Below are 13,155 nucleotides of genomic sequence, written 5' to 3'. Positions count from 1 at the left end.
AAAGACCCGAGGGAGTTCAGAGATGTAGAGTATGAAGCATGAACCAAAGACCAACTCTTTTATTCTTGTTTAAAGCGTGTGGCTGGTCAAAACAACATTCATGATGATTGAACTGCCTTGCATAAGCATTCTTGCTTCTTAGACACATTTGCAGTGTTACAACCTGGAATTCTTTATGGGCTTTTACCCTTTGTTTAGCAAACCGTACCTGTGACATCGTGAAGACCATTGGTTTGGCCTTGTAGGAGGGATCAGACCTCTCAAAAAAAGCACTCAAATAATTTATTTTATTTTAGAATAATTCTGAATGCAACATTCAGCGGAAGAAAGAAAGAAGCAACAATGGCACAAAAATTAAAAACTCACGCTTTGACGAGAATTTCTTCACAGGATGAAACTGATATTTATTTTTTTGTGATTCTGAGTAAATATGAAACTAATAACTCCTGGACTTACTTCTTTTTTGACATGTGCACATAACCACTCTCCTTTAAATCCATTTTTTAAATGAAGGCAGCAAAACCATGAAAATTTTTAGGAGCAGTTAATCTCAGAATGTCTGTGTTCAATCAAGATTTTTCTGCCTTATTATTTATTTTGAAACAAAGTCTGGAACTAGATAAAATAGATAAAATATTTTGTTGCTCTTTAATGATTGCATATTTTGCGTTGATTTACAGTATGCAATGTAAATAAAATCTATTCAGTTGCAGTGGAGTAAAACACAAAAACAATCGTTTAAATAGAAATTCTCATGCAAGACAGTGTAAATGTCACAAATACTTGCTGACTTGCCGTGCTTCTGATAGTGAGGATCAGTAAATCTGATCTCCAGCCAGCAGGGCGGTCAGGTGGCTACACGTTAGATAAACAACCTCCTGCTGGGATTTCAAGATTGAGCCGGCTGTCTACTTTACCTGCCAAACTTCTCACAGCTTCCTCCCTCTGACTCTGAATCACGAGGACTACACAGTGCCATCTTCAGACTCTCGTCTCAGTGTTTCCATGCGCTCCTTTGATGCAATCTTTTAAACAGAGACTTTTAAGTCCTCCTTTCCCCTCTGGTTTTCTGTATAATTGGTTATCTGTGTTCCTCCCACTGGTTGCCACTCTTCCAGCAGCGCTTCTGTTGTGCCAGTCAAGGGTCACCTCCCGCTGTGGAGGCCCCCTCCACGATGTGCCGACCTACGGCAAGAGATGCTCCTCAGGAGGTCTCCAGTGACTAATGGAGCTTATTCTGTGTGTCGTGCCAGGGCCCAGCACCACAGGCTGAGTGAACAGAGCACCAAACAGATAAGCACAGCAGGTGGAGGAGAGCACTCGCACAGAGTAAGGGGCACATTTGACAGAAAGATACCAGTGCCCACAAGAAAGGGAGAGAGCAGGGAGTGAATGAGGAAGGACGCTGTCGGGATGTGTTTGTGAGAGAGCTACAGAGGCCTGCTGAAGCCACAAGGACACACCAATTCATCACAACCAGCTTGTATTTTTACATATTGGCCATTTTATACATCAGAACTACTATTTCATTTACCAAGTTAAGTGTAGAGATTATTTATCAAGGCTGTACAAAAAGCTTTTATAGGAATAATTCATTATTTAAGCAAAGGCCTCTTAAACTTCTCTCTAATAATGTAAAACTTCAATATCTTTCAGTTTAGCACAAAAGCCTGAATCAAGGCTAATCAGTGTAAAGTACACCCACCAGCCCCTTGTGAAGTTGGCTGATATCAGGCCAAATCTGCTGCGGTGAATGGTTTATGTGCACAATACTGAGAACAGCACGTCACAATCTATAGCAGAAAACATGCAAACTATGCAGACTACACTGATGTATCTTTGATCATTTATATAACGTAGCGTTGTGTTTGTTTAGGAGATTTCAAAACTAGAATTGGGGAATGTTTGACCAGTGTGTGCACATGTTTTTCTGCTGAAAGCTGCTGATTTGTTGATTGATGTAACCTATGTTCTATGTCCTGTTCTAATGTCATATATGTGAAACTTATCATGCCGCTGTCCTGGCCAGGACTCCCTTGTAAAAGAGATTTTTGTATCTCAATGGGAATAAATCCTGGTTAAATACAGGTTAAATAAAATAAATAAAATAAATTTCCATTTTTGTCCTTCTTTCCTGTCATGCATGTCTTTACTAGAACATCTCTGATTCTGGAGGGATTTACATTTAGACAGAAGCTAAATATATCTAAACCAAGCTGGGGCCAGAATGTGAAAAACCAAGCAGAGGTGAAAGCGAAACCACCTAGAAAATGTTCCTGTTGGGGCACAGTTGACCTAGTGGTTTTGTTGCGCCTCTTGCATGCGGGTGGCCCAAGTTCAAATCTGGACTTTTGGCTCTTTCACAGCATATCATTTCCCACTCTCGCATCCCTGTTTACCGCTCTGTCCACTGTCCTATCTCTACAATTAAGGCAGAAAAGCCCCAAATAAATCTTAAAAAATGTTTCGGTATAACCCACACAAAAAGCCTCAGTTCTCAACTGGTGGGTCAGGACCTTAAAGTGGGTCCCAAAGCCATTTTAGTGGGTCACCGCTGACTTCCTGGGAAACAAATGTGGTATAAACTCTATGATGTGCTTTTATTTTGTTGAAATTGCCTCTTTGTTCTGTTCTTTCTTTGTTCCATCTAGAGTCTAAACTGAAACATTTTCATTAAAAACCTTTGGTCACGGTTAAAAATTCTGATGAATTGGCACTGAGGAGGTGGTGGTGGGTGCTGACGTCAAACCAGTTGACAATCACTGCTCTAAATCTCTGTAAGGTGAAGCTATTATGCAGGTTTGTCAAAAGTCTATTCCATAACACAGAATGTACCAACTGATAATATTTAAACCTTAAGTGTTTAAAAGGTTGCACAACAGGTGTTTTTTTTTTTTTTACAGGAATCAAGGATTGGGTGATTAAATTAATAGTTTTCAGCTTTGATTTTAATGTATAAATTAAAAATTTGAAGGCAGTCGTTTTAAAAACAATCATGTTGTGCGATGTTTCTCAACAGAACTACTCTCAGGACCCACCGACATCTTCATAATGAGAAATCACAACACAGATTTTTGAAAGTTTTTATCCTTTGAAACATCCATCCATCCATTTTCTACTCTGCTTATTTCATTGGGTTCATGGGGCCACTGAAATAAATTTAATGAAAACTTTTACAGTTTGGACCTCAGACGAAATAAAACATTGGATTAAATTAAGAGACAGGGCAAATGAAACGTTTAAAACCATTTTCATTTCATTGACTACAATCTTTTTTTTCAAGCTTTTATTAACTAAATCTAGACCAAACCTTTGACTAAAAATGACTAAAATATGATCAAACTAAATTTTCTTTTAATCTAAAGAAGACTAAAACAAAATCTAAAATGGCCCCAAAATGAAAACTGCTTTAAAAAGCATGTATGTTTAAAAGCTCATGAGGGCTGCAGGCCAAAACAGCTAAATAAAGTTGAGACTCCATGGTCAAGAAAGAAAGTTTTTTGGTGTGATGAGACCAAAATGGTGCTTTTGGACCAACAGACAAGACACTACAATATGTTCTGCATACACTTAACACTGCACATCACCACAAACACACCATCTCCACTGTGAAGCTCAGTGGTGGCAGCATCATGCTGTGGGGATGCTTCTCAGCAGCTGGCCCTGGAAGGCTTGCAAAGGCTGAGGGTAAAATAAATTTGGCAACATAGAGGACAAATCCTGGAAGACAATCTGCAAGAGAGGGATGGCTTTAGAGAATATTTATTTTTCAGCAAGACAATGATCAGAACCATACAACGAAAGCTTCACAAAATGGTTTAAAGAAGACTAGATGAATGATCTGAAGTGACTGAGTCAAAGCCTAGACCTCAATCCAATAGAAAATTTTTGGCCAGACTTGAAAAAGGTTATTCATGCCTGATCCATGTGCAACCTTATGGATTTGCAGCAGTTTTGTAAAGAGGATAAAAGGAAATTGCAGTGTCCAGATGTGCATGCCTAATTGAGACCTGTCCACACAGACTCAGTGCTGTGATTGCAGCCAAAGTTTCATCTGCTAAATACTGACTTCATTACATATTTTTTTAGATTAACATTAATTTGTAGAAATCTGCTTACACTTTGACATCAATGAGTTTTTTTTTTTTGTATATTTTTGTCAAAAAAGGCAAAATATATAGATGATTGATTTATAAAATCAATAAAAGGGTTCAACGTTTAAGGTAGTGGATACTTATTATAGTCACCATATGTCTTGCCTTCTCCTGGCTTCCATACATCATGAATGTTTACCACATTTTTTTCCATGCACAGGTAGGCCACTCACTGAAGGCAGCTCTAAAACCCACCAGGGTCCTGACCCGCTGGTTGAGATCCACTGAGTCAGAAACTCTGTCATTTGAAGCTGCATTAATACTTACAGCAGCAGGTGCTTATAGAATGACAGAAAGTAGTAATCCAGTGGAAATGTGTAGGCCCTTTGTGCATCTATACTTGTATTTCTGACTGCATATTTACAGCAAGAGTCCTTAGTCTTCCTCTGTATAGCTACCCTTTTTTGGATCTAACTGAGATGTAAAAGTACCAGTTAAAGTTTTCTAACAGGATCATTTGTTCTCTGTAGTTATACACTGATTCTATACCTCTGTCACTTAACAGCACCATTATCATTCCCATTATGCAGATTGCAGCACAGTTGAGATTAACAAGCATGGGACTTGGTTAGAGAAAGGCAGCAGCAGTTTAATGAAGACTATTTATCTGATGAGCAGCTCTAATCAGATGTGTTATAAACTCTATAATTATCACATGAGTAAAACTAACGGCATGTTGGCAGAGAAACTGTAAACTGGATATGGGTAGACAAGGAAAACAATTAAGAGACTATGGAGACTTCCCTTCAGCCTATAAAAAATATGAAACAATATTTGCATTACAATTATTTATTAACTTAATGGTCTGAGTCTATCGATGCGACTTCTGTGTACAAAACAGAGTAAACAAGAGAGGGTTGGAGCAATAGGAACTTTCCTGCCACAGTCTCTTGTTTACACTTGGAGCGATAGGAGGTCTCAGTATGACTCCAAACACTGCTCAGCATGTGCTGCATCTCGAAGTATAACACACATTTATTGAACTTTCCATGGCCTGACATTACATCATTTATATCAGCTGGGCAAGCTGACTTTACAGGCAGCATGCCAAGACGAGTCAAGTTTAAGCCGACTGTCTTGAAAAACACATTTTAGTCAGCATGAATAGAAAGCTTTTATGTGTCAGTTGATTTTAACATGATCTAATACCACTGAAATTATTTAATTGTTTAATGCAGCTGGGAGGCTGTTGTGGTAGAGTTGAGCGGTAGAGTTGGTTATCTCCCAACAAAAGGTCAGGGTTTGGTCCTTGGCTCCTGCAGTCACATGTCAAAGTGTCCTTGGCCGAGAGAATAAGGCCCAGTTTGCTCCCATTGCTGCATCAGAGGTGCATGAATGTGTTTGCAGGGGATTAGTTAATAGTGATGGACACTTTATGTAGCAGCTTCTGCCATCACTGTGTGAATGTGGTATTAAAGGATAAATGTGAGCTGAGGTGTAAAAGGACTTTGAGTTTTTAGATGACTATAAAAACACTATAAAGCTCAATACAATTAAACATTTAACCTTTTAACCCAGAGATATTATTATGCCTTAACAAACAGCTTGATATTTGCTTACTAGTTTTGTTACCCTTTAAGTTTAACATCAGATTAGGTTTGCTCCTTAATGTTAAAATTTTCAACCAGAATGCAGTCTACAGCAGTGATGAACTTGCATAATAGCTGATGCGGGTGCATACAGGTGCAAATGTTAATTTATTTCCATAATTCAATTAAAAAATGAAACTCATTTATTACATAGAGAGAAAATTTTAAAGTCTATATTTCTTTAATTTTGATGATAATGGCTTACAGTAAAACCGAAATTCAACACCTCTAAACTTAAGAATATTACATAAGACTAATGAAAAATATTTTAATACAGAAATGTTGGCCTTCTGAAAAGGATGTTCATGCATATGCACTCAATACTTGTCTGGGGCTCCATTTGCATGAGTTACTGCATCAGTGCAGTGTGGCATGAAAGCGATCAGCCTGTGGCACTGCCGGGGTGTTATGAAGCTCAGGTTGCTCTGATAGTGGCCTTCAGTTTGTCTATGTTTTTGGGTCTGGTGTCTCTCAACCTCCTCTTGGCAGTACCCAACAGATTCCCTGTGGGGTTTGAGGTCCGGCGAGTTCACTGGCCAATCAAGCACAGGAATATCATGGTGACTTTAACAGCTTTTGGTTCTTTTGGCAGTGTGTCAAGTCTTGCTGGAAAACGAAATCAGTATCTCTTTAAAACTTAGCAGAGGGAAGCATGAAGTGCTCTAAAATTTCCTGGTTAACAGCTGTGTCGATTCTGGACTTCAGAAAACACAGTGGACCAACACCAGCAGCTGACATGGCTCCCTAAACCAACACTGACTGAGGAAACTGTACACTGGACTTCAAGCATCTTGGATTCTGTGCCTCTCAGATCCTTCCACAGACTCTGAGACCTTGATTTCCAAATCAAATGCAAAATTTACCTTAATCTGAAGAGGACTTTGTGCCACTGAGCAACCTTAGCCCAAGTGAGGCACTTCTAACATTGTCCCTGGTTCAGGAGTGGCTTGACGTGAGGAATTCGACAGTTGTAGCCAAATTCCTCAATACATCTGTTCATGGTGGCTCTTGATGAATTGATTCCAGCCTCAGTACACAATTGTGAAGTTCCCCCAAATTCTTGAATGGGCTTTGTTTCACAATCCTCTTAGGGCTGCAGTTATTCCTGATGCTTGTGCATCTTCTTCTACCACAAATTTCTCGTCAACACAACTGTCTATTAATATGCTTGAATACAGCACTCTGAACAACCAGCTTCTTTAGCAATGACCCTTTGTCATGGAGTCAGTGATCGTCTTCTGGACGTCTGTGAAGTCAGCAGTCTTCTCCATGATTGTGTAGGCTACTGACCCAGACTGAGAGACTATTTAAAGAGATAGTGAACTCTTTAACATTTTTTTTTTCATCTGTACACTTGAGTATCTGACTGAACAATGAGGAAACACATCAGTGCTGCTGTTATTTCTGAAATTTGCACCAAACTGATTAAAATCTGCATTTTACATCTTTAAATTAGCTCAAATGGACATCTGCCTTGAAAATCTTTTCTGAAAAGGTGGGGCTTATGCAAAGTAGAAACCTACCATCGGTAGGTGTCTACATCACAAACTCTATATAAAAGGTAGAATGTTACCACCTCTAACTGACTTTCCCATTCAGAGACCACTCCCATCTTCCCCTGCCTGCACCTGCACTGCTTCGGCTCCGAGAGCTAGAGTATTAACTGCAGTGTTCTGCCATTTTTTGCTACCCATCAAAAATTGCTACTTTGCGGTTCTGCACACGCGTATGTGCCCTACGTTATCAGTGTCACGCCTGGAAGGGTTAGGGTTAGGGTAGTCCATAGGGGTAGTCCATAAGTAGCAAAATCTGACAAGGAAGCAAAATATGTCAGAACACCGGTGCTGAAGCAAACGGCCCAAACACCATTCAGAATAGCACTCAGGACTACCACGGTCCACCACCACACTATAGCCTGATTCAGGTGACTCTGGAGGGAAAACTCCTCCACCCTTGAAGATTGCTATGAGGCAGCAGTGCTGTGGGACTCTGTGTTTCTCTCTGACAAGCGGATGTCACTGTCACTCCCATCTCATCTGGAAAACCCCCGTCCTTTTCCCCTCCCTCCTCTCAGTACCAAACTGCTCACTCTCTGCTCATTTTTTGAATTACAGAGGTGGGTGGAGTTAGGTCTGAGCCGGGAGTTCACTTACTCTTTAAAGGCTCAGGAAACCTTTGCAGCATTTTTGAATTAATTAGCTGATTAGAGTTTGACACCATTCGTTAACAATATTGAACTTCTTCACAATATTCCAATGTTTTGAGGTAATGAAGTTTAGGTTTTCATTAGCTTTAAATTATGATCATTACAACTGAAAGAAATAAACTTTTTAAATATTTAAAACTGTGTATGATGAGTCTGTATAATATATGAGGTTAACTTTTTAAATTGAGTTACTGAAATTAACGTATCCACAATATTTTAGTTTATTGAGATGCACCTGTATAGATGAATATATATAAGTTAGTCAATCCACATATTTAAAATATAAATATTACATTTATATAAATCATTTAGAATGAGCAATCTTCTAAAAAGATCTCATCAAATGCTACCACATGAACATTGATGAAGTCAGTTGCCTTTATTACCTAGTGGCAGCAATTATCTGCCTAATTTATTTGTATTACCCCACATTAAGCTCCAGATTAACTGAGCTGAACAATCAACCTGTTCCCCAAGCAGGATGGGAGATGATAGTGGAGGTACTTAAAATCATTCTAGAATATTCAAGTATATTTGATTTCTACAAAGTTGCAACAGTACACTGATATAACAGGATCAGCTTTACCAATAATGTAAACATCTTATCTCTAGAATTTCACTCAAAAGTATGTCGCTGTTTATCACCGCATAAGGTAATATATCAAGAATGGTTGATATCAACTTGGTTTGGATTCTTATGAAGTAATTACAAAAAAATCCCCTGCTATTATTCTTTTTCTGCCAACTGACTGATAACTTTTTTTTTATGTAAATCTCAATCCTTTACCTTTTTCAACAGATTTTTACAAAAAGAAGAAATTTCTCACAAGTAGAAACCAATACGAAGCATGTTTTGGTATATCTTACCAGTTTCAACATGAGGTCAGAACTGGACATTATATACTCATCCATTGTCTCCAGTCGAGCAAAATGGGAAAAAAAAATTCCCAGCAATGATTAGTGCTCTAATTGAGGCCAGTTCCTGCAACTGATGCTCATGAGGTCAATTTATAACAGAGGTTGCAGTGAAAAGTGGATTTTGGAGGGTATGAGCTCATCTTCTTGGCAAAGGTCTTGTTCTAAATTAAGGATAAGAGAGATCTTACAGACTGCTTGTGGGGCGCAGCAGCCGAGGTAATATGACTGTTGTATCAGGGCATCATGAAACGTGAGAGCTGAGACACAAAGCCGACATCAGCTCTCATCAGTGAAAATAACACAAAATAATGAGGCTCTAAATAAGTTTCCCCTAAAGACTGACTCAAATATTATTATAGCTAACATTTACAAACATGATGGGGGTTATGAAGCTTTTCTTACTTTGTATGTGCATTAAGACTGCACTGTTTATGGTTATTTCATTATTATCCAGATATGAGCATTTCCAATTAACACAGAAGTCGGTATTATAACAAACTGCTATGTTTTATGTAAAAATGTAATGCCCCTATTATTCAGCAGGTTTACATTGAAGAGATTAGATTAAGGTATGTGTTTAATGTCCATGTTTTCACTCTATTTTAATGCATGCAAATAAAGCTATTGCAGGTTATCTGCAAAGCAGGGTAAGCTCACCTACGCACCAGTCTGTATGACCATCGGCCTTGTTCACACTGGACGGTTTTTAGGTGAGTGGCAGGCCCAGGCTTCATTTGAGTCCAGCTTTTGAGTATTGTAACAACATTCAAAAGCAACACAGTACCTGTTCTTTGCACACCTAAAGAATGATGTAAGACTATTGAAAAACCCAAGCCCATTCTTTATTTCCTACATAAAAACCAGTCCAAAGCAGAACCAAGAGGAAGAGGTCTGTCACTCCTAAGGGTACTCAAAACTGAACGAATGAAAGAGTGAAAGATTCAGATTCAGTTGACTCTATGTATCCCAGAAGGAAGTGAAATTCAGTTTCACAGTCTACCAAGTCTTCTTAAAAGAAATCAAAACAACACAGTGAAACAGTCACATCAGCATTTGAACAATCACATTCAAATGTCAGAGACAACAGACCTGCAGACACACAGGTCACCAATGAAAGAAATCAGAGCTCCAGAAAAACTAAATACCAAAATAAAGTTTCATAATCCACAACCCTATTTTTGAGCTCAGTTCTGTTTGAAATTTTGTCCCCCACCCCATGCATTCATTCTTGGTGTTTACAGACACCCTGCATGAAGAAACCAGCTGGAATCATGCTGTGGTGGTGTAGGTTGCTGTCCGTGGTGCTGAACTGTGGCATATTTATAAAGTGGCGTGAGTGAGATCCTGAATGCTAACACAATGTTGGTAGCTCAAATAAGGACACATCTGGTAATACTAGGATTGATTCCTTTCTTTATTTCTTTTTTTTTGCATGCAGTTTGTAGCTTGACATGTAAACCACAAAATAGCACCTGATGTTTTTTTTTTTTAGTATACAGCTGGTTTAATGAACAATCTCATTGTTTCAGTTCCAACCACACACTCTGATCTCTTAAATAATCCTATCATGAATAACATGAGGGAGGTGGAGCTGGAGCTTCAAAATCAACAAGCTTTGAGTCCCACATCCAGGGAAGAGATGGTGCTGTATGGGATGTGTTATTCTCGAGGCGGCTTACGATAACAGGAAGAGAACGAATTACCTTTGAACATGTCGAAAAATAGAAAACCTGAAGGGAAATCTGAAAACACAGGCAGAAAAGATTAAAACGCACTGCTCTAGGCACATGGCATTGAAAAAGTTTCATCAGGAGAGGGCTTTAGAGAGGGGATTCTTGTTATTTTTGACATTAACTTCAAGGCTGACTGATCCAACCTCACAATGAATATCCAAGCATGTTTCCCATAGACTCATCAGGGTTAGATCTGTGAAGTTTATGGCCTTGATTTAAGTGGTCTTATTTTTTAAATAAAGTCAGCATTTTTGTCTTTGTCTTTTTCTTCTTCCTCCTTTTTCTTCTCCTTTTTTAAACCAAAATATACATTAAATACAATCTAGGTCAAGCTAGAACTGTGACGTTAAGGTGTCTGATTTTAGATGTATAAACTGACATAACTCATTGAATCAAAGCAGGTCTCCTTTAAAAAACAGTCCAGCTCAAGCAGCAACCTCAGTGGTTAAAAGATAAAACCGGTGCAAAAGTGAAAAAAAAACCCCTGCTTTTCTTTGACCGTCTACCTGAGTCTGGATTTCTGACCTTTACCGCCAACTCCTGCAGCCATCCACTCCCATAACACCTGCAACAGGTGTGTACACTCTCGCCTGCTTCCCACACATATCCATTTTAAATATTCAGAAACAGACATGGGACATGGTAGTATTAAAGTGTTCACCTTAGCACCAGCTTGACAAAATTTCCTCCCTGAATGACAAAAAACTCAGAGGACATCATTCCCATTCTCATCATGCATAACAGTGCAACACATGGATGGCAAACAGCTGAGAGTCTCAGACTGATTCCTGGTTATGGCTTATTAAAAGCAATGTCAAAGTAATATTTACTAACCTTATTTATAAATAATTTATTTTAAAGTCATACAGAAGGGGAAACTGTTTCCTGATCACTGGAAAGTTTGTGTGTCTTAAAAACTGAAGCATGCATCTATTAGCTCTCACAGACAGTAGACTCATCTTTACCCTAATAATGTGGTGCTGCTACTAACCTCATCATTAAATGCTTAATGCAATAAGGCCAATTTGCACAGAAAAGGACGTTTCTCCCAAATAACTGCATAATGGTGCAGCGTCTCTGCACGCTGGTGCACATTTTCGGTGATTGGCCTACAACATAATAAGGGGAGCATTACAGCTGTGCCTTTTGACTTATCTACAATGATTTAAATCGTGCACTTTACTCTGGAGCTTTAAGAAAGCTTCACACTGTTTGGCTGCACAGAGACAGACATATATTCAAACATGTTTACCCAGAACCACCAGCTACAACCAACAAATAACAACAAATAAACCATGATTTCTAATGCCAATGAGTGGCACATCTCCTGTGTTATCTTGTTTAATATGAGCATGGAAAGTGCTTTAAAGAGTGCAGGCTTTAATCAGGAATCTTGGAGCAGGTGTATCATCACATCCAGATGCGCCTCCATGGATTGGTTTCAAAAGCCCCCTTCAGTAACTGAATGGCTAATAGCGCTCAGGCTTCATCCATTATTTTCTACAGTCTATGATTTGACCAGCCTGATTGTGTTCTGTTGGTGTTTGCAGAGGTATAATCTTTTGGATTAGGGCCTTTGTTCATTTTTGTGGTCCCTGGTTGCAGATCTAGTGGTCCTGTCTGTGAACATCTGATTTTTTATACACGACAAACAGTAGCTCATTTTTGTTAATATGGAGTGCATACAAAAATGTTGGCACTGAGTTATTTTTCTGTTGAAGTATTTACTTTCTTTTGTCTGCTGCAGGATTGGAATCAACATTTTCACCTACCTGCCACTGTGGCTGCTGAATTCAAAAATCTACCATCTCCTCACTTTTCCACCAGCATCTTTATTTAAATGAGTAGAATAATGAAATCTGGTATTAGATACAAATCAAGGCTTAAAGTATTCACTGCATTATGTGTCAGACTTACAAGAATTTAGTATTTTGTGCACGATTCCTGCAAAGTTACCCCAGAATTCAGGCCTTGTTTAATGATCTTGGATGTAAGATAAGCAAACATCAGTTCAAAGAAACCTTTTGCAGTTGCAGTACTACTCATATGATATTGAGTCAGATCACCCCTGCCAACTGTAAACATCTAAAGGCAGCTCTGACATGGGGAGGAGGAGGCAGGACTCTTTGGTCAGTGAGTATGTAGGTCTGCTTGATTCTGATCATAGAGTCGCTAGGAATGAGCAGAAACCAGGACTAACTTTACACCAAATACCGCCACAAAATCATTGTTATGTTACTTTTATTGACCTGTCCCAGTGGCTGCTAGGTTGAGAAAATTCAACAGACACTGCTCAAGAACAACATCATTTACCTGTTGGTGGGCGTTAATTTCCCACCCTTTTAGATTTCATGCAGTACATAAATGCATCATTTATATTCATTCATGAAATGTATTACAATTTGCTGTAGGGACACTGAACTCCAGCAACAAAAAAACAGAAATCACTTTTATCTTTAAAAACTGTGACTTTTCCTTTTTTTATATTTATATATTTATATTTTATATTTTATATTATTTATTTCTATATCTTGAATGATTATTTTTCCTGATAT

At 38.6% G+C, this 13,155-nt stretch overlaps 1 protein-coding gene across 3 annotated transcripts in view; it reads left to right on the top strand.

The window, feature by feature from the left end:
- The window catches only part of syt7b (synaptotagmin VIIb), a 191,429-nt gene that overhangs the window by 79,499 nt on the left and 98,775 nt on the right, over nucleotides 1-13,155 (top strand). The window contains exon 5 of one of the 3 annotated variants that reach the window (XR_005991756.1): nucleotides 1,254-1,979. The exons of the other annotated variants lie outside the window; for them this stretch is intronic. The gene's annotated coding sequence lies outside the window, so the exon portion shown is untranslated. Of the gene's footprint in view, nucleotides 1-1,253; nucleotides 1,980-13,155 lie in introns of those variants that run through there. 3 annotated transcript variants of the gene reach the window in all.

This window comes from Cheilinus undulatus, linkage group 1 (genome assembly GCF_018320785.1).
Source record: "Cheilinus undulatus linkage group 1, ASM1832078v1, whole genome shotgun sequence".
In the NCBI taxonomy this organism is placed as follows: Eukaryota; Metazoa; Chordata; class Actinopteri; order Labriformes; family Labridae; genus Cheilinus; species Cheilinus undulatus.
This window is presented reverse-complemented; position numbering and strand designations above follow the sequence as displayed.